Source organism: Capra hircus, chromosome 9 (genome assembly GCF_001704415.2).
Source record: "Capra hircus breed San Clemente chromosome 9, ASM170441v1, whole genome shotgun sequence".
Taxonomy (NCBI): Eukaryota; Metazoa; Chordata; class Mammalia; order Artiodactyla; family Bovidae; genus Capra; species Capra hircus.
In genome coordinates, this window is record NC_030816.1 from 32,591,200 (window position 1) to 32,613,485 (window position 22,286).

Below are 22,286 nucleotides of genomic sequence, written 5' to 3' on the forward strand. Positions count from 1 at the left end.
AATAAGGAAGGTCCTAGGTTTTTGGACGGGGTATCTCATGAGTCACATATATCTGGGCCGTAATGAATGTTGCCAGGGTCCCAGTAGGACCAGAGCCGAGGTGTAGTGGGAGCCAAGTTCAGGACTGGCGGTGACAGGCTGGAAAAGGCACAGCGTGGCGGCCCCAAGGAGAGCTGATCTTACTTGTTGAATGTTGGAGATCTGTGGGGCTGTCACTTTGGAAGCTTGATATGGAATATAGAAAGATACCAATAGACACAATAAGAGGGTGAAAAATCCTTCAGTGGCAAAGGATCCCCAGAAACGTCCTCACTTGGAATAACTACATAAGGCAGAAGTCTATTTGGCATGGTCCCACGTGGAAGCATAGGTCTCCCAAAGTTCTATAGAGGGTACTACTGCTGCTGACTCTATTTCTCTTTTTTTTTTCCTGTCTCAGATTTATTTGTACAAATAGCACAGGAGGACACCAGCCCCACGTAGACAGCAGCCCAGGGGGTCACACCAGTCCTTCTGTCCTCACACTGGCAGATGAAGGTCTCTAGTGCTTTGGTGGGGGCCTGGGCACCCTTGGCAGCTGGAGCCGCAGCCACAGGTGGCCCGGCCTTGGTTGCAGCCTTGGCCTGGGACTTTGGCCGGCAGAGCCTAAGGCCCTTGGCGGTGCGAGTGCAAGCGCGCTTCCTGAGCTTGGGGTGGGCGATGTGGGCAAGTCGGCTGAGCTTGCAGCTGCTGCCTGTTGGCATCTTGGGCTTGATCTCCTTGGGCTTCACGAGGGCCTTGACAGCCTCAGCACGTGCACACATGGCCTTGGCATTGTTGGCCTGCATCTTCTTCAGGCCCTTTTTGTTGTGCTTCTTGGCAAAGCACATGTTCCTCAGGAACTTGGGGCCTACCCGCTTAAGAGATTCGTATCGTTGTGATCGGGGTTTCTTGATGCCATTTCTATGCCATTTTCAGCACTGGTTGTGCATGATGTGGTTCCTGGACTTGGCCATGTCTGCACCGGGTCCCGCAGATGCCCTGCTGACTCTATTTCTGTTGGTGGCGAGTTGGCCAGGAGTGAGAGGTTCGCCTTTACATTCTTGTCGGGTTTTATAGCCTCCTACACACAGACAGACTGTGTTGTAGACACTGAATTGGATCTGCTTACTTGCCAGGTGCAAGAAACTGTTCCAGAAGAAGCTCAGCCCATCTCTGAGTCTTTACTCAAGAGACTGGGTGGTGGAATTGACACAGATTTAGGCTGTAGGCCTGTCTTAGTTTATTCCTGCAGAGTGCAACAAGGGCTTGTAAGAAGCGGGAAAAACAGTTGCAGAGCACAATGGATTGGTTAAGGAAGAGGCTGAGAGCAGGGAGAGCACTGAGGACCATTGTCGTAGGTGAGGAACGAAGTAGCCATGGCTTAAGTTGGAAGGTGTCGTGAGAAGGGAGATGGCAGAGACAGTGTGAGAGAAGAATCAATATTAGAGGAGTTAGAAGAATGAGTATTAGAGAGGAGAAGCTAGAGATAGGAGACCAGGATTGTATCAAGGCTTCACACTCAGGTGGGAGGGAAGAGGAGGAGGAGAAGCTGTGGATAATGGGGAGAAGAGACGTGACAGTGTCTACCAGGAGGCTGGAAATGAAACAGGAGGTGATAGAGCAGGGCACAACCTTTAAAAGAATGACATGGCCATAGGACATGACAAAAACTGATTAGAACCAATAACTAGGTCCAAGATGGTGGAAGATGTGATTTCCAGTAGAACTTGAGCCTCATTATACACTCATTGTAATACATTAGCATGCTAAATGACACACCCACCAGCATCATGACCATTCTGAGGCCAACCATAAAAGGTTAAAAAGTGGGCAGTGGCCCAATTCCTGGAAATCCCCACCCTTTTCCCCCAAATAATTGGAATAGTCTTCCCACTCACTGGGCTGTGAAATTACCCAGCCCATAAAAACTAACCATGCTATGTTTCAAGGCCCACTCATTTCAATTGTGTGCTCTCTTTCATCTTCTGAGATGGCCTACACTCTGTGGAGTATGTTTCTGTATAAATAAATACATTTCTTAGCGATCATTGCATCTCTGAATTCTTTTGTGAGCAAGAAAGGATCTTAAATTCACTGACAGCAGAAAGGCAAAAGTTAAAAGACCATTCAGAATTAGAGAGGCAGAGAATAAATTTGGAAGGTTTCATTTATAAGCCAAAGGGAAAAAACTTGGTATAATAGAAGGTTCTACAAACTGTATTCCAATGAAACAATTTGCTTTCACAGAAGAGTTTGATTCAGATCATACAAGATCTAATTTGAGAGAGGATGCTCAGCACCCATGCTGGCTCCACCTTCTGTTGCCTTCCTTTAGGTCTGTGGTGCAGAAATCATGGCACTCAGAAATCTTGGTTGAATGACAATGTGGAGCTGCAGTATCTGGCAGACCCTGAAAGCAGCACTATGTACAAGGTGAGACCCACCAATTTTGAGCCATCACCCACTTACTTAGACACCATGTATACCAGTGGTGTTCAACTTTGCTGTGCGTAAGAATCACTTGAGGAACTTTAAAAAAATCCTTAGGCCAGGGTACTATACAGACCAAATACATTCCCCTGCTCTGGGGATTTTAATGTGCATTCAAGGATCAGAAACACAACAAATATCCCCTCTGAGTGAAAAGTATTGTTGCTGCTCAAACAATATTGTCCTCTTGAACTGCCCTTGTGGAGTTGGTGGTGCAGGCATTCTTTCTGTATGGACCTGCCCATGCTGTTCTACAAGGCAGTATAGAAAGATGTGGGAGGTGTGGAGGAGGTTTGGGGGACTGGGGAAGAAGTCAAAGAGCAAAGAGGAACCAGGGAAACACCATGGCAAGGTCACCAATAGAGGGGCCTTCAGAAGTGTGAGTTGGTCATCAGTATCTCTCACTGTCGGATGCCATGGTGATTTAGGTATGGTGAGGAGCTAGAAGCCAGAGGGTGGTGTTGAGTTTCGGCATATGATGTTTGGAAGACAGTGTGTGAAACAGGTAAGGAGTAAGAGCCTGGAAACATGGAAGTAGTGAGTATAGACAGAGGTAATAAACTGGTGGTACGTGTGCCTCACAAATGTACTTTGAATGACCTTCACATAATTGTCCTTCAAAGCATTCAAATGTTACAAAAATAGTTCTCAATGTTTGTAAATTGGGAAGTTTCATATAAAACGTAATTTTTTATTTCTCTTGAAAAAACTGGGAGATCTGACACTGTGTGCTTCCTGTTGGCAATAACTGGTCATCTACCTTAGAAATAACTGCTTTCTTGGTTCACCACACAGTCCTGTCCCTGTGATTATCCTTTCCACTCAGCTCATTTCTCTCATGTGCATGACCTCCCTGGACTCTGTAGAGAAGAGAATTTGAGACTTGGACTTGATGCAAATATCTGTTAGGTGGTTTGAAAGGGAGAGGAGGAGCCCTGGGATCCATTCATAGATGTTAAAGAGAAAACCAAAAGGCCTGAATGGCATTCCTTGTGTTAAAGCCCATACCAAACTTAGATTTAGCACCTGACTTGGTGGCAGTTAGGATTTCTCTGGTGGCTCAGACGGTAAAGTGTCTGCCTACAATGCAGGAGAATTGGGTTCGATCCCTGAGTCAGGAAGATCCTCTGGAGAAGAAAATTGCAACCCACTCCAGTACTCTTGCCTGGAGAATCCCATGGATGGAGGAGCGTGGTAGGCTACAGTCCATGGTCACTAAGAGTCGGATATGACTGAGCCACTTCACTTTTCACTTTCACTTTTAGTTTCAACCTTCCCCAGGAGCAGAACCTTAGTCAGCCCACCTGGAATATTCTGATCAGCATCAAGGAGGTAATCTGTCCTGTGGGCCCTCTCTATTGCTCATTCCTGCCCCACAAAGGAAGAAGATATAATCTGCATTATAGACCTCCACTCTTCCCTCAAAAAAGATGGCCTGGCTTGAAACAGTCCTTTCTTTTCTTTTGCTAATAGCTTCTTGCCCCACCCTCCTGCCTGTAAGAACCTCTGGTTTTTGTATAGCCTTTCACTTGTTGTTCCTACTTCCCTGGTGGCTCAGAGGTTAAAGTGTCTGCCCGGAATGCAGGAGATGAGGGTTTGATCCCTGGGTTGGGAAGATCCCCTGGAGAAGGAAATGGCAACCTACTCCAGTACTCTTGCCTGGAGAATCCCATGGAGGGAGGAGCCTGGTAGGCTACAGTCCATGGGGTTCCAAAGAGCCGGACACGACTGAGCCACTTCACTTCACTTCACTTGTTCAGTTGCTCAGTCTCGTCCAAATCTTTGCGATCCTATGGACTGCTGCACGCCAGGCTTCCCTGTCCTGCACCGAATTCTGGAGATTGCTCAAACTCATGTCCCTTGAGTTGGTGATGCCATCCAACCATCTTGTCTTCTGTCATCCCTTCTCCTCCTGCCTTCAGTCTTTTCCAGCATCATGGTCTTTTCTAATGAGTTGGTTCTTTACATCAGGTGGCCAAAGTGTTGGAACTTTAGCTTCAGCATCAGTCCTTCCAGTGAATATTCAGGGTTGATTTTCCTTTAGGATGGATTGGTTGGATCTCCTTGCAGTCCAAGGGACTCTCAAGAGTCTTATCCAACAGTTTGGCACTCAGCCTTCTTTGTGGTCCAACTCTCACATCTATACATGACTCCTGGAAAAACCATAGCTTTGACTATACATATCTTTGTTGACAAAATGATGTCTCTGTTTTTAATATGTTGTTTAGGTTTGTCATAGCTTTTCTTCCAAGGTGCACTAATGCTAAAGAAGCTGAATTGAATGGTTCTATGAGGACCTATAAGACCTTCTAGAACTAATATCAAAAAGGGATGTCCTTTTCATCATAGGGAACTGGAATGCAAAAGTAGGAAGTCAAGAGATACCTGGAGTAACAGGCAAGTTTGGCCTTGGAGTACAAAATGAAACAGGGAAAAGGCTAACAGTTTTGCCAAGAGAATGCACTGGTCATAACAAACACCCTCTTCCAACAACACAAGATATGACTCTACACATGGACATCATTAGATGGTCAATACTGAAATTAGATTGATTATATTCTTTGCAGCCAAAGATGGAGAAGCTCTATAAAGTCAGCAAAAACAAGACGGGGAGCTGAATGTGGCTCAGATCATGAACTCCTTATTGCAAAATTCAGACTTAAATTGCAGTAGGTAGGGAAAATCACTAGGCCATTCAGGTATGACCTAAATCAAATCCCTTATGGTTATCCAGTGGCAGTGACAAACAGATTCAAGAGATTAGATCTAATAGACAGAGTGCCTGAAGAACTATGGATGGAGGTTTGCAGCACTGTACAGATGACCAAAACCATCCTCAAGAAAAAGAAATTCAAAAAGGCAAAGTGGTTGTCTGAGGAGGCCTTACAAATAGCTAAGAAAAGAAGAGAAGCAAAAGACAAGGGAGAAAGGGAAAGATATACCCAACTGAATGCAGAGTTCCAGAGAATAGCAATGAGAGATGAGAAAGCCTTCTTATGTGAACAATGCGAAGAAACAGAGGAAAATGATATAATGGGAAATAATTGAGATCTCTTTAAGAAAACTGGACATACCAAGGGACCGTTTCATGCAAAGATGGGTACAATAAAGGACAGAAACCGTATGTATCTAACAGAAGCAGAAGATATTAAGAAGATGTGGCAAGAATATACAGAAGAACTATACAAAAAGACCTTAATGGCTCAGATAACCATGATGGTGTGATCATTCACCTAGAGCCAGACGTCCTGGAGTGCAAAGTGAAGTGGGCCTTAAGAAGCATCACTATGAACAAAGCTAGTGGAGGTGATGGAATTCCCAGCTGATCTATTTCAAATCCTAAATGATGATGCTATGAAAGTGCTGCCTGCAAATTTGGAAAACTCAGCAGTGTCCACAGGAGTGGAAAAGGTTGGTTTTCAAGCCAATCCCAAAGAAAGGCAGTGCCAAAGAATGTTCAGACTACTGCATAACTGCACTCATTTCATAGCCTTTCAGAGTGCCCTTCTGTTTACTAGACGGGATGCTTCTTAATTCATGAATGGCTGAATAAAGCCAATTAGATCTTCAAATTTACTTGGGTGAATTTTTTTAGCAGAGGTGAAGGGGGAGAAGTCCATGTTGAGGCTGTTGTCAGGGGTGGATAGCAGGGAACCGGAACAGGCAGAGGGGAAGGTGGAATGAAGGAAGAGCTTCTGGGGGTTAGTCTGGAATCAGAACACAGAAGTGGGAAGGGAAAAGAGGATGTTTGAAGATAGAAAGTTTGGGAAGGAGAGGAAAGAATATGAGAGCCTGTTAGTCTCAGTATCACAAGTTCATCACCACTAAGTTAGTCAGAGGACACAGCAGTGTGTCTGAGCAATATGGAGAAGATTTGGAGCAATCATAATAGGAATAAAGGAAAGAAATTTAAACTCAGGATGGGAGTGGGAAACTGGCCCTCAAAAGTACCCAGTACATAAGGATTTCTGATGACTTATTTAGAAACAGCTTTTCCTTATTGAACTGAGATAATAGTTTTAAAATAGAAAATTATCTTTTGTAGCTTTTGGAGTCATGTTATTTTAAAACTCATCATTTTAAAATATAAAATTTCAGGGGCATTAGGGATAAGTTCCATATAAACCATTAGCATAATAAAGCTTATTTACATTTTATGGTAACTCAATTATATGCTGCAAAGTTTTCTATTCCATTATTTTTCCAATGGTAGTACCATTTGATTAAATCATGTAAGGAAGTGGTTTAAAAGCAGTTCTGCCAAAATATTCAAATGTTGTGATTCAAGCCAATATTTCTGTTTGACTGAACCCTTTCAGATAATATAAAAGCCATTTATATTTATTGAATGGAACAAATGTTTGTTTCTTAGGGAAAATTTTTTCTTTTTTTGTTGTTGTTTTCTTTTTTTATTTTCAGAGACGGAAGGCATTATATAAGCTGAAATGGTATTGCATCAAAATTATCTTTCATCAGTTTGTTTTATACCACTTACTTTTAATTGATGCTGGCGGCTTCTAGGTTGCTCACTGGTAAATTTGTTTTGCTGACTTAAGTATTTGGAGATTGTTTCATGAAGTCTGGAGAGCATTACAAATCCTGAACTTGTGTTTTAGGAGATCCATGGCTTATAGAAAAGTGGGAAGGTAAAGAATAGTATTGTTTTATTGAAGACTTTATAAGTTAGGCAGAAAATAAATTTTCATATTAAGAATGTACATATATGTGTTTTATATACTCCTTAGAATTATGTTACATGAGTTTTTGTACCATTTAATTTTCTTCACAAGAAGGGAAAATTTTCTGTGCTTAAAAGACAGTCTTATAAATCGGTTAACTGAATTATATAATGTGAGGGATGCTGAGTGTTGCGGTTTGAAGGAGTCAATCAGTTCATTACAGCTGGGAATCAGACACAGGAAATGGACACTGAGAAAAAACAAAGCAAAACAGGACTAGACTTAGATGTGGGGCCAAAATGGGCTTCCTATTCCCCTGTCTTCCAAGCGTAGCTGGTAAGACCATTGTGCTGGACAGATTGTGCCTACAGAGTGCTGTTTTCCTGCTATCTTCTTAAAAGACAGTGGCCCAATGCACACTGAGTGAGAGGCCACTTGCAGCCTTGCATTGTTGACCTACCCAGTGGTAAAGAGTGGGCAAAGGACATCAGGCTCTCAGAACAAATCACAGAAAATTTGCTTCTTCTCCTGGAAGCCAGTGGGTAGAATCCATATAGCTACAGTTTCTACCGCTAGAGCAGAAGTTCTTATTTTGTGAGCCTGCAAGAATGTGAGGACATAAAAGGAAGGTTCCACTTATACTAGGGAACTCAGTTCCTACATACTTCTAAGTGCCACACTGCACAGAGTTTTACAGTTAGGAATCATTTATCTGGGTTATTTCTTCTTTTAGTCCTCTGATTTATTGAAAATGGATTTGATAGAAAGAGAAGAACAGTTATCCATAAAGTCATGAGAAGCACAGTATTATGTATCAGCTAGCTTTTAACAGGTTGAGAGAGGATAATGTAGCGTGAGACAAGACACTGCTTTATGTCTTTCCCCCTTCTTTCCTCCTCTTCTTTTCTACTTCCCCTTCTCACTGCCACTGATGAGGCAGGCAGCAAATCCATGAACCTCTGTGCCTTGTGCCTAAGCCCAAAGTTCATCTCTAGACTTGAGTAACTGGGCCACGGGGTAATAGTTGCCCATGAAAAAGGACAAAGATGCTTTGTTTTTTAACTTGTGAAAAAATGTCACTTTATGAATTTGTTGCCCAAATTTTTGTTGACAAAATATGATCTGGTGACTACATCAAGCACTCACAAATGGTGCTCAGTTGAACTCAGGCTTTTCTCCTGTCTGATCTCCTGGCTCCAGATTGTTGTTGTTGTTTAGTCGCTAAGTCATCTGTGACTCTTTGTGACCCCATGGCCTGTAGCTCGCCTGGCTTCTCTGTCCATGGGATTCACAAGCAAGGGTACTAGAGTGGGTTGCCATTTCCTTCTCCAGGGGATTGTCTCAACCCAGGAATTAAAAGCTGCATTGGCAGGTGGATTCTTTACCTCTGTGCCACCAGGGAAGCCTGGCTTCCAGATTAGCCTCCTTCAATTCCTCTTCTTTCACCAGGGAAAGCTAGTAAATTATATGGAAAAGCAAGAGAAGGCCAATTACAAAGTTCAGATGGATACCTTGGGTTGGGTGTGTGGGAGTGGTCAGGAGTGGAGATTGAGGAGGTCTTATGGTGCCTCAAAGGCACTGGTAGAAATTTTTAAATTGGGTGTTATGTGTAAGCTCATTCATTTTTATTGATATTTTTCTACTTTTCACCAGTATTATTTATACCTTTTTATAAATATTTCATCATTTGAAGTTATAAAACTAATTTAAATTATGAATATGAATCTTACCATTTATATTGTGCAATGCCAGTTTTCAATGCATTTAACTCAAAATGGAAGCTCCAAAATAGCATAATTTTATTTCATATGTGTATATGTATTTTGTTTTTAGTAGATCAGTGGAAATGTTGTATAAAATGAACTCAATTGTTTTCATTTCACTTTTTGATACTGTTATATTCTACCAATGCTCTTTAGCTTACCGATGAGTAAGGAAGAACTGAAAGGAAAGGGAATTATGGGTTTTTTTCCTTCTGTGTCATTATTTTCTGTGAGTTTGTCTAATAGAGGGAAGTAACTCATGTATGAAAGAATATGATGAAGTTCTTCAATCTTGTTTTGTAAAATGCTGCTGCTTTCCTTTTGCACTGAAAGTAAGCTCTGGCTAATATGGAAAACATGGCCTCTTGGGGTTGTCATTTATTCTGTTTTAAATATACTTACTTTGTACTCACTTTGAATCTCATAGAATTATCACACATTTTAGGTCCACTGGAATGCTATGCTGATGGGCATCATAAATGCTATACAGAAAATGAAGTTTGTATTTCTTCTGCTCATGTGTATGGTCATTGTCCCATTTGGCTTCTCTTACAAAATACAAGCTCAAAGATAAAATTATTAAGAATTTTAAAACTGCAAGTACAGAACATTAAACCAAACCTGTTTAAATCTGTTGGGTACAGGGCCTTTGTGACTGAGTAGGTTACACACCTGAAGAGGTATCTGCTCATAGCCCTGATGAGGATTCTGATTGGCCCAGGCTGGGTCAGGCATGGATCCCTGGACATATCCTTTAGTCCAGTGTATGGAGCACTCTGGCCAGGCCTAGCTCACCTGTCCACAATGGAGCAAAAAACAAGGTATTGCCAGCTTTCTCAGCTAGCAGTGTAGGGGAGTTGGATCTCCTCAAAAGATGCAGCAATAGGCAAACAACAGATGTTAACTGTTGCCCTACATCTGTCTGCTTCACTTTCGTCTCCTGCCCCTGTTTTAATCCTTAAACACCCCACGCTGTTGCCTCAGGGACCTTTTTGTCATTCCTAAGGTATCCCAGGTTCTGGCATGACTTTGCTTTTGCACACATTCTTCTTCTTGAAACATGTTTCCTCTTCTGGAAAACTTTTACTAATTCCTTAACACTCAGTTCAAGTTCACTTCCTCTGTGGAGTCTTCTCTGACTTCCTCTGGCCGAATAGTTTCTCACACCTTAAACATTTACAGTTATTTGTTTTTGAGTCACAGCACCATCACTTCTATTCCAAAGCATCTGTATTCTTGTCTACTTCTCTTCCTAGACTCTGCATTCCTTGGGAGCAGGGACTGTCTTATCCTTTTTTTCAGTGTTCAGTGTAAAGCAAATGCCTGTTACATAGTATGTCTTGGATAAGTGGTGAATAAAACACAATGAAAAGCTGGTGTCATAAAATAATATTTTCAAGCTGCCTTCTCTAATATTAAACTGGTACCCCCAAAGGATAAATGAATCCTGTGTTTGGGATATCATTGGGAGCATAAGAGAATTTTCAGTTTCTTTTTTCTCAAGTACTGGGCTGCTTTTTGAAAACTCTTAGAAGAGACCAGTTAAATGCAAAACTCAGAGAAGTAATATTTTTTAATTCAGATAAATTTCCAAGAGTCTTTTCCTAAGATCAAGCATGCTGTCTGGGGGTCAGTCCTTGATTACTGTCTGCTGATAGGCAGTAGACACCATTTTCCTCCTTGCTCACTGGGCAGATCAGCCTGGGGTTTTGGGAACTCAAGAGCTACATGTGTCGCGAATATGAGGCTGGTCATGATATTCATCCTCACATAATTATGCTCGATTGTAATAGCACTAGCTAGAGGTGCAGGAAACAAATGATATGACCCTGTTCTCACCTTGAGATCCCCTTTCTGGTTCTATGTATTTAGAAGCTCCATTCCAGTACATGTCAAGATGAAGGAGCTGCTGCTCAGAATTCTGCCTTTGGAAAATTTGCTCCAGGGAAGAGCAGCCATTGGAAAAATGTAGGCAATTTCCTGATGTTAGAAACAGGCTAAGCTGAAAGTGTAGAAACCCCTCTGTAATTTAATACATGTAATTCTTAGACTCCAACAGGAAGGATAAAATATGGAACTAAAATACACAAGATGAAATTGGCAACAATTAAAATTATATAAAAATAAATTAAAAAATCAGTCAATTATTTATAAGAAAATAGAGTGAATTAGTATAAAGAATAAAACAATAAAAAGAAATATGATCATGCAGAATTGTGAGAAGAAACCTCTATTGCCTCAATATCTGTTTTCTTAGCAAAATCTTGATCTATTTCTTCCCACTATACTTTAGGTTTAATCTTTAAATCTTGACTGTTCTCCAAGGAAATGAAACATATACAGATCATTTTTATGCAGTTGTACTTAAAATATTGTTTTCTCTGGATAAATCATCCTACTAGCTATTACTTTCAGTTGGACATTGTATTAAAGTTTTGAACTTGTTTTCTGTGGCTCCATATTGTTGAAAACAAGCTGATAAAAGAAAACCTTAAATATTAACTGAAATGCAGTATATAATTGAGAGATTGCCAGAATTTTAAAAACATATAAAAATTGAGCAAGTCATGTGTAGGCTCCCATATTTCTAGTCCTGAATAGTTTTTTGTCAATTTATTGATTCATAAAATGTTCACCATCCATCATACATATAAGAAAACTGTAAACTATGATTAATGTTCCTTGTAAGCATTATATTTGATTGGTCAGGGTGCTGTATCATCATAGAAAAATTAATCACTTAAATCAATATTGAATTGAGATATATGGTTAGGATATCTAAAAACACTCTGTCTCTAATCATTATTTGGTGGTTTTTCTAATCCTGCAAGAAGATGAATGTCGTATTAGCTAATGACATCTGATTCAGGGCATCTTGTAACTAACAGCTCCCAAGGAGAGAAAGTCCACTAATGGAAGTTGTTATAAAGGGTAAAGGAAAGAATATGACAGAAAAAATTAAAGGTGCCAGAAAAAATAGGCTTTAAATTGAGAGTAATGAATGTGAAGTTTTGCTCTTGCATGGCAACAATAATCTGTCACCTCCCACACCCTTCTTGGATGAAAAAAACTAATTGGCCTCAGAGATAACATCTGCTAAAAAATGTAGTGTCAGAATAACAGGTGGTTAGAAATGTGTTTAAAAAGCACCTTAATTAAACTGATACCCATGAGTTCTCAAAACTTTAAAACTTCCTATTAAATGATCACATACATTTGAAGAAATGTGTGGCTGTTTTGTAAACTGGAGATTAAATTCAAATACATTAAAAAACTGTCATTGACTTAACTTGAGAATAAAAAACTCACTTTTTAGTCTTTCGGTAATTTACAACTCAAAAAAGAATTCATAACCAGAGACTTCGTTGGGGGTAAACGTCGAGACGAACAGTTAAATGCTCGTGGGCTTTGTATATCCGTGTGTATGTGGAGTGTGTGCTTGTGTGCTCAGTCACTCCAGCCACTTCAGACTCTTTGCGATTCTATGGACTGCAGCCTCCCAGGTTCCTCTGTCCATGGGATTCACCAGGCAAGAATACTGGAGTGGGTTGCCATGCCCTCTCCAAGGGGATCTTCCTAACCCAGGAATTGAAGTTGGGTCTCTTGCATTGCAGGCGCAGTCTTTACTGCTGATCCACTGGGAAAGCCTGTCTGTGGAGTACATACAATTAAATATTCAACATTGTTCTACCATTATTAAATTTAACACATATATGAACACCAGAAATACAATAACGGGTTTCTGCTCTCAAGTCTGGCCTCATTTAGCCTGGCCTTTTTCTCCTGGGATTCTATAATTCAAGTCATCCCTTTATTTATACAACCAATTGTGAGTACTAGCTTTTCTATAAGTGTGTTCTGTTTCAAAAAATATGTTTAGAAGGAAGGTTGAATATCTGAATTCCACTTGGTTCTGAATGCAGAATACTGGTCCACAGAAAGAAAATTTCTGTGCTCTACTGATTTTGCAGAAATACCTGACAAAACAAAGTTAAACATGTTTCTTCACATTCCTAGAGCCTGTGATATGACTAAACTGTATTGTGACTTTCTGAGAAGAGGATATAGTACTTAGCATTGACCTTCACTTTTTGACCATGAAAACCTGGTCAAAACAGAAGGATCCTTGACCATAGGATGGAAGAATGTGTTGCCAAAGTCAATTTCTCTGTTTGTGATGGTCATTTTACACCTCAGAGGAGGGTTACACCTGACCTGGGAGTGAAGAAAGTGACACCTGCCTAGTAAATAGGTCCTGGGATTCCTACCCAGGAAACCAAAGTGTTTTCCCTACCACACAGGATGGTTTGGAAGGAATGGGTTACCAAGACAGGCATCCTGAACAGCACAAAGTCAGGAATCAAAGAGGCTGGGTGAGCTGCAGGGGGACCCTTCCTCCACGCCACATTGAGCTGTTCTTTCAGCATCATAGAACTTATTCTATATATCTACTTTCACTATGCTTTTAAAATATTAATCTATCAATGAGTGATTTATACGTTAGTAAATGGGTGGTGAGGCAAACCTGGGCCTGATCCTAACAGGGAAATTGAAGGCCAGTTCCTGTGGTCCGAGAAGGCTGTATAGCTGCCCTTAGAATAGTCTTTCATTTAGTTTGTGTAACTTTCATGTGCAATATACTCAGAGCTCTCACATTAAACACATCACTCGATACGCTTTGAACTGCTTTTCGTTCAGTGTTACTCATTTGTATACCCTTTACTAAGATCTCAGATTTGTGTCATTGGGTTATCTCAAAGTGTACCTCCTTACTCTGTGTGTGTGCCTGCTAAGTCACTTCAGTTGTGTCCGATGGACTGCAGCCTGCCAGGCTCCACTGTCCATGGGATTCTCCAGGCAAGAATACTGGAGTGGGTTTCCATGCCCTCCTCCATGGGATCTTCCCAACCCAAGGATCACACCTGTGTCTGTTACGTCTACCTGCATTGGCAGGGGGTTCTTTACCACTAGTGCCACCTGGGAAGCCATCTTGGGCTGCAAAGGGTGGTGGTGGGAGCCAGCTACCTCAGGTGCAGTCAGTGGGGGGAAGGAACATTATCAGTAGAGAGTTTAAAAACAATAATATAACTAGGTTGGTCTGCTTTGTATTGTTATCATGCTCCAGTGATTTTAAACAGTGCAATGTAATAAAAATACTCCTACCTGCAGGGGCAGGTGCCACCCCTGACCAATGCTAGTAAAAATGTGTCGGAGAAACTAAACATATTTTATGTTATGCTTTCCCCTCCTAATCTGTCATAAAGACAATTTAATCTCTCTTAATTGGTAGAATGGAATTATTTAAAATTAGCAATCTTATCCACAAAAATTTAAAATCAGTTTCTTATTAGTTGCTTCTTTTTGATTACTGAAAGAAAAATGCCTATACAAGAAAAAGTGCTAGGTTTAAAACACATTAAATCCTAAGCTTTTTGTTTGTTTGTTTTAAGAGAGGGAGCATTGTACTGTTGGCTTTACTGTTTTTTAAAAAATTATTTATTTATTTTAATTAGAGAATAATTACAATATTGTGATGTTTTTTGCCATACATCAATATGAATTGGCCATAGGTATACATGTGTCCCCTCCATTCTGAACCCCCTGCCACCTCCCTTCCCACTCCATCCCTCCAGGCTGTCACAGAGCACCAGCTTTGGGTGCCCTGAATCATACATCAAACTTGCACTGGTTATTTTACATATGGTAATGTGCATCTTCCAATGCTATTCTCTCAAATCATCCCACCCTCTCCTTCTCCCACCATGTCCAAAAGTCTGTTCTTAACATCTGTGTCTGCTTTGCTTCTCGGCATGTAGAATTGTTGGTACCATCTTTCTAGATTCCATATATATGCATTAATACACAGTATTTGTCTTTCTCTTTCTGACTTCACTCTGTATAACTGCTTTTACTCTTGATGCAAAGCCCTTGGTTGTCATGGTGACTTTGAAACTGTGTAACCACTGAAACTTTGGCCACAGAGTCAACTCTCCAGGTCTCCAGGCCTCTTTTTGTAAAGTCAGGCTGATGTTCCTGAAAGTCATGAATGAAGGAACTAGTCAGGTAATTCAACAACATGGTCATTTTAACTAACTATGCCAAATTAGGATAATTGTAAAAAATCTGTACTAAAGAAATAATAATAGATTATATAACTATGTTAGCTTTGCTCATCTTTAGAAAAATAAATATGTGAGGTCTGCTGCTGCTGCTCCTGCTAAGTCACTTCAGTCGTGTCCGACTTTGTGCGACCCCATAGACAGCAGCCCACCAGGCTCCCCCGTCCCTGGGAGTCTCCAGGCAAGAACACTGGAGTAGGTTGCCATTTCCTTCTTCAATGCATGAAAGTGAAAAGTGAAAGTGAAGTCGCTCAGTTGTGCCCGACTCTTAACGACCCCATAGACAGCAGCCTACCAGGCTCCTCCATCCATGGGATTTTCCAGGCAAGAGTACTGGTGTGGGTTGCCATTGCCTTCTCCGATGCGAGGTCTACTAACTCTCAAATAGTAATGCTGGACGTTTAAAGATAGTCTCTCAAACTTCTAGAACTCTTAAGGGGAAGAAAAGAAATTCCTTTATGATCCAGAAATTCTGTTGCAGATATTAGAAGGTGAAAAAAAAACCAGAAATGCATAATGTCTAGAGATGGTAGACACTTCATAATCAGGTTGAAATTAGCCCACAGTGAGGATTCTGCTGCTCTTGCTGCCTTGTTGCCTTGTCTCATTGTTTTCTTTGATGTTTCTTCCAGGCTTCTTTCCTATCTTGAAACCCTCAAGCGTATACAAAGCATTCAGTATTCATGATGGACATAATTGAATTTTTTCGGTCTTTACCTGGAAATGAGTATTTTAGACAGGGTTCCCAAAGATCTGTGAATGTCAGCTACTTTTTTCAGTGATCAAAAAGGCTGGTTTTTCTTCATTTGTTAAAAAAAAAAAAAAAGGATTGCTTGCCTAGTCTGTGCTAACACCATTGTAGGGCCTGAGACTGAGCAGAGAGTGGGTTCTCTGCCTTCCAGGAACTTGTCTTCTCTTTATGGGAAGGGGATTGGAGAAAACAGATGGAGTCAAGATGTGCAGATGTAGTTTTTTTGATTCATTTAGAGTCCTTGCATAGTAAACCTTTTATTCTAAACAATGAGCTCAGCAATGTGAGAGTAATGTACTTTTTGGGGTCAAAAGTTCCTACAAATATTTCCAGATGTCAATTAGACCTCATAGGTTTGACTGAAATTGAGCAGTCTGCCTGTCTTTCAGGGAAGCTAAACTCTCTCTAGCCCTGGCCCTGGTCACTTTTCCTAAGCCAGTGCAGTCAGAACTTTCATTTCATTTTGTGGTAGCAGCTCTTCCCAAAGCTGGCTGTACTTTAGAATCACATAGGAAATCACTTAAGATACTAGTTAAACAAAAAAAAATCCATTATCAGTTATAGTCTATATTTCTAGGAATGAGGGCATGCAGGACCTGGGATCTGTGGTATTCATAAAGTGCCCCAGAAGATTCTAATTAAACCTGCTGGCACCACTTTTCAAGCCAGATTTTAGAAACTACTACCAGATTAGTCTTTCTAATGCAGAGACTTCTTCAACCTTTTCCTCTGAAAGCTCAGAACTTTACAGTGTAAAGTATAAGGTATTTGAGGAGTCAGTCAAAGCCACCTTCTTTTTCCTTGATGCCATCAGCACTCCTGCTTACACTTCTTTTTCCTCACAGCCTCACGGTCCAATTCACTCTTCTACTCAAGGTCATATTTCCTCCTCCCTTTTCCCTTCTTCTCTATTCTTTCAAAGCCTGGCTCAAGCCCCACCTCTAAAATGACAATGTCCCCACCTTGCTGTCCTGAGTTGCCTCTGTTTTGGACTCTTTTAGTGTTTATCATTTGGATCACTCATTTGTCAACTCTTGAAAAGTTTTCTAAGTGAGTGGGACACATGGCATGCCATTTTTGTAATTCATTAATGACAAGCAAGTAAATAGCATTCACCAACACTCTTTAGAAATTAGTGCTGCTTGCTTGTATTTCAGAAGACGTTTTGTAAATTCAGTGAAGATGTAAGCCTGTCTTTATCACTAAAGCCATGCTCAATGCCTGGCACATTAAAGTCTATAATTATTTGTTGAACTAAGTTAGGAAAAATCCTATGTTGTTGTCTCAAATCGTTTGGTGTAACTTTTTGATAACTGTCTGGTGCCTGCTGTAATGAGGGTTTGGAGCTTTGCTTTTCACTCCTGTGTTCTCATTATTTCCTTTTTAGCACACAGCGGGAGTTTAAGCTGTCCACTTGACACCATGCCTGTCCCAGAATGAAGCTGTTTTTCATGACTTCAGAAGGCAAGTAGAGTAACCTGAATTACACTGTTTGTGATGTATAAACCTAGAGGTTCCTCCATGGTGAACATTCTATCAGCTCAAAATGCTCACTCTGCTCCATAAAAGTGATCATGTTGGCTGTCTGAACTTGTTTATTGTTGTGGGGTTTAGGGCAACTTTGAGCCTCTTACCCTACTTCACTAGAGAACTTCCATATTCCTGATTTTAATTGTGTTCATGTTTCATAATATGCTTCATCTTCATTGCATATGATCTTTCTGATAGCTATCAGAAATAGCCCTTGTCATGTCTGAAAGGAGACATTCCATTAATTCTCATAGTAAATTTTTAAGAGAAAAAGAAAAAAAACACCTGATAAAGCAGTTGCCTGTCCACATCTGGATTTAGAAAGCATCTTTTGCTACCAACTCTGCAGTTGTAAAAATAATCTTTGGTAATACAAAAACTTGTGTGAATGGCCGCCAGACTTTGCTTATTTTGGCATAGATATTTACTGGAAGCTGAAGAATGGTTCCTTGACATATTTTTACTAAACTATACAGTGAGTTGAGTACAGTTGATTCTAAACGGGCAGATTCTGAACGCAGTAAACTGTTTCTACTGGCACCAAGTGAAGGCTTCCTTCATTCATTCCTTCAGTAACTGTTTGGTGAGCATGTCACAGGCCAGATACCGCAGGAGACCTGGGCTACAAAGATGAGCAAGACAACTGGACCTTAATCCACTGAAGTCATAGTTTATTCAGATGGACAGACATTAAGTGGAGGCTGGATGGCATCACCGACTCGATGGACGTGAGTCTGAGTGAACTCTGGGAGCTGGTGATGGACAGGGAGGCCTGGCGTGTTGCGATTCACGGGGTCACAAAAAGTCGGACACGACTGAGCGGCTGAACTGAACTGAACTAACTAGTGATGGTTTAGTTATTGTAGGGATAGTGGTATAAAGTAAAAAGTAAAAACCTAGTGTATAATGAAAAGATATAATTAGAGCTCCCAACCTCATCTGAGGTGGTGAGAGGAGGAGTGGGAGTTCAGAAAATGGGTGCTACTTGTATATAAAATCTTAAAAAAGTGGGAATTATCAAGGCAGAGAGAAGAGTTACCAACTCCACAAATATAAAAATAATGAATGCTTATACAAATGACATTCTTATGATAAAATCTGTTATACACATCTAATCCTTTTTCATATTTGTCCTGTCAGTGATACTAGGTAAGAAGGACTTATGATCTGTAAAACCAGTTAAAATAACTATATTATGAGGAATAGAATGCTATTAAGGAAACTTTGAAGGTCAGGAGATGAAAAAGATTGTAAATGTTTTTGAAGAGAAAATGCCTGTTTGAAGTATCACATGAGAGTTCTAACCTATTCTACTAAACATTCATACTAAGCAGAAGACTTTTCTTTGATATGTTTCTTGATATATATGAATTATAATATATTTTAACCTTCTAGATAAAATTGTGCCTGATTGACTATCCAGTTATAAGAAAATACTTAGTATTTTGGGTGTTTAATAAAATAACTAATGCATTCCCCATTTGTCAAAAATAATATAAGGAAAAATAGAAGAAAAAGCAGACAGAGAGAAGATAAGATAAGCAAGAAAGTCAAAGTGTTAGTCGCTCAATTGTGTCCAACTCTTTGTGACCCCATGGGCTGTAGCCTTCCAGGCTCCTCTGTCCATGGGATTCTCCAGGGAAGAATAGTGGGATGGATTGCCATTTCCTTTTCTAGGGGATATTCCTAATCCAGGGATCGAACCCAGGTCTCCTGCATTGCAGGCGGATTCTTTACTACCTGAGCCACCAGGGAAGCCCCAAGATAAGCAAGATGGGTAAATTTAACACATTATCTTATTAAAAATATGTTTAAAATTAAGTAAATTAATTTTTCATTCTTCTTCAGAGAGTTAAGTACTCATTTAAGAATTGGAATCATTCTATATTGACAAGAATGATAAGCATGTTGATGGGAAAATAGTCTTGACTTTTCTCTATACCTTACTTTTGGAGTCCCTGGTATTTTAGGTGAATCTAAAATGAAGTTCTCATGTGAAATTCACTTGTGTTTCCTTCCAGTATTGGATGCTGTACTAGGTTTAAGGGCTGAGAGAGGAAAGAAACTAGCAGTGCAGTTTTAGGCAGACGTGAGCTGGGGCTGCAGTCACCTGAGCTAGCCCCTTGACTGTTGCAATTGAATTAATTCTAACAGCAACTTTTTTACATGTGGGAAAGCTGAGGCTCAGAGAGCTTAACTAATTTGCTGAAGTATTTGAACCAGGATTCAAACGTAGTCCAAAGCCCATTTTATTTCTTCTCAATTAAAGAAAAAATGTTTTTTCCCCCAAGAGAAAGAATGTTTATTATTCCGGATTAGTGGTTGTCTATAAAATGCTGAGAGGTCTCATAAAGGTAAAGTTAACATCTGGTGACTGGTTCAAAGAGAATTTTCTTAACTAGATGGTAAAATGTTCCTTAAAAGGGCTGAGTGTAGAAACAGAACTTGGATTGCTAATGACTTTCTTGTTCATATTTACTTTAAAGTTTTACTTTCTTTTCTTACAAATATAGAGATGTGCAGTCTTAAGAGATAGAAATACATAAAAGCATCAAGAAAAAAAATCCCAACATGCCACCAAAGACAACTGTTTTATTAACAGTACTGTTTTCTGCTAGCTTATTTCCTGTGAAAGTGTATTCCCAGCCATGTATTCATACTAAATATAAAATTTTGTGTCATTTTTCACTTAAAACTATAGTATAAGACTCTCTAATCTCTTAATAAAAACTGTTTGTAAAGCTGGTTTTAATAGATGCATATTATTCCATTGTATAACTTAGAAACAAGCAAGTGAAGGATTCATGTTACAAGTGGATTATTATGATTCATGTTTAGGACTACTGAGGGAAATGTAAGGTGCAGTAAAATTTCATATTTTCTTTCTGTGAAAAGTCTTCTAAAAACCAATTAGTTTCCTTCGGATGAAGATATTTGCCAAATGGGATAAATTCACAATAAACTTTATAGGTCAGGGTGTACATCTTTTGTCTAGACTTTTGGAGAAAATTTTGATCAGTTCTTTAAATTTTATGGTAATTTGGGCCAAGGCATTTGCTCATCTTCCCTGTGTCTGAAGATGTATTTGGTAGGAATGCTTTTTGTCCTTTGTATTTTGGTTGGATAAAGTGAATATTTCAGTGAGTATAAAAAATAAGCCTATACCTCTTCTTGATTTTTAATCCGTAAATATTTTTATCCCAGAAAACCTGAAGCATCAAGATTTACTTCATGTACATAGTCCTACCTATAGTCTGATGTTTCCTGGCTACTGAGTTAAGAGCATAGATTCTTAAATTATATAGCGTGAAGTCAAATTCCGAGTCTACTACTTAGGAGTTGTGTGGTTTGGAGCAAGTTGCTCAACCTCTGACCTCATTTTTATCATCTATAATGTGAACATAATAAGCATTACCTACTTCAGAAGGCTCCTTGAGGATTAAGTGGATCAATACATGTAAAGCAATTAAAATTGTGCCTGGTGCACTGCGAGTAGTAAATAAATGTTAGCTATTGGACAGGGAGGCCTGGCGTGTTGCAGTCCATGGGGTCACAAAGAGTTGGACACAACTGGGAGATTGAACGACAACAACAATTATTATTGTTATTATTATGCTTTCATCTCTCATTTGGTAACAAGGATTAGGTTAACTAGATCTTTGGTTAGCAAGCCATTTTCACAGTAGAGCTTGGAGGTGGGATGAACTGGGAAAGTGAGATTGACATATATACACTACTAATGAGAACCTGCTATATAGCTCAGGGAACGCTACCCAGTGCTAGTGGTGACCTAAGTGAGAAGGAAATCCGAAAATGGGGATACATATATATGCATGCTAAGTCACTTCAGTCATGTCTGATTCCTTGTGACCTGATGGACTATAGCCCACCAGTCTCCTCTATCCATGGGATTCTCCAGACAAGAATATGGGGGTGGGTTGCCATGCCCTCTGCTGGGGGATCTTCCTGACCCAGGGATTGAACCTGCATCCATTATGTCTCCTGCATTGGCAGGTGGGTTCTTAACCACCAGCACCACCTGGGAAGCTGATATATTTGCTGTACAGTAGAAACTAACACGACACAGTAAAGCAACTACACTCCAATAAAAATTAATTAAAAAGAAAGCCTGATCCATTCTCAAATGCCTTTGAAGGCACAACATCTAGATCCCTCAGGAAGGCTACCTGTTGTTTTAGCTCATTACCTCACATCAGGTGTCTATTCCTAGCTGTTTATTTCTGAGATTAATCTTTCTTCAGTTGCTCATTTGATTATTGATAATATGATTTGGGACTTTGGAACTCACTGTCTGGTGCTGGAAACATCCCTCACATAATGGAGCCGATTCTGCAGCTACCTCCAGCAGAATTTCTGCCTGCTCCAATCTCCACTGGGAGGGAAAGAGGAAAGCACGAACTGAGAACAGTGACTGTGCTCATCTGGTTGGAGTGAAGGCTTTGTTATGGGAAAGGTGGAATACAACTCACTGAATGTAGGTTGGCACTTAGAATGCTTCGATTCTCTTCTGTATGCCATGGGGAGGGATAGATTGAAAGAAGGACAATCTTACCCAAGAACCCAGAGTATGAATCTCCCATCCATTTGTACCATAAATCCCCCAATTCATGTGTTCTTAAATTTAATTCATTTCTTAGCTATAGAATGTCAGGGGACATCACTTTTACATTCCCACCAATAACTCACTTGATGCAAAAAGTTGACTCATTGGAAAAGACCCTGATGCTGGGAAAGATTGAGGGCAGGAATAGAAGGGAATGACAGAGGATGAGATGTTTGGGTGGTATCATTGACTCAATGGACATGAGTTTGAGCAAACTCAGAGAGATAGTGAAGGACAGGGAAGCCTAGTGTGCTGCAGTACATGGGGTCATAAAGAATTAGATGTGACTTAGCAGCTGATCAACAACAA

General features: G+C 40.2%; 1 pseudogene; it reads right to left on the bottom strand.

Annotated features, from left to right (window-relative positions):
* Positions 411–995, bottom strand: LOC102181780 (annotated as a pseudogene).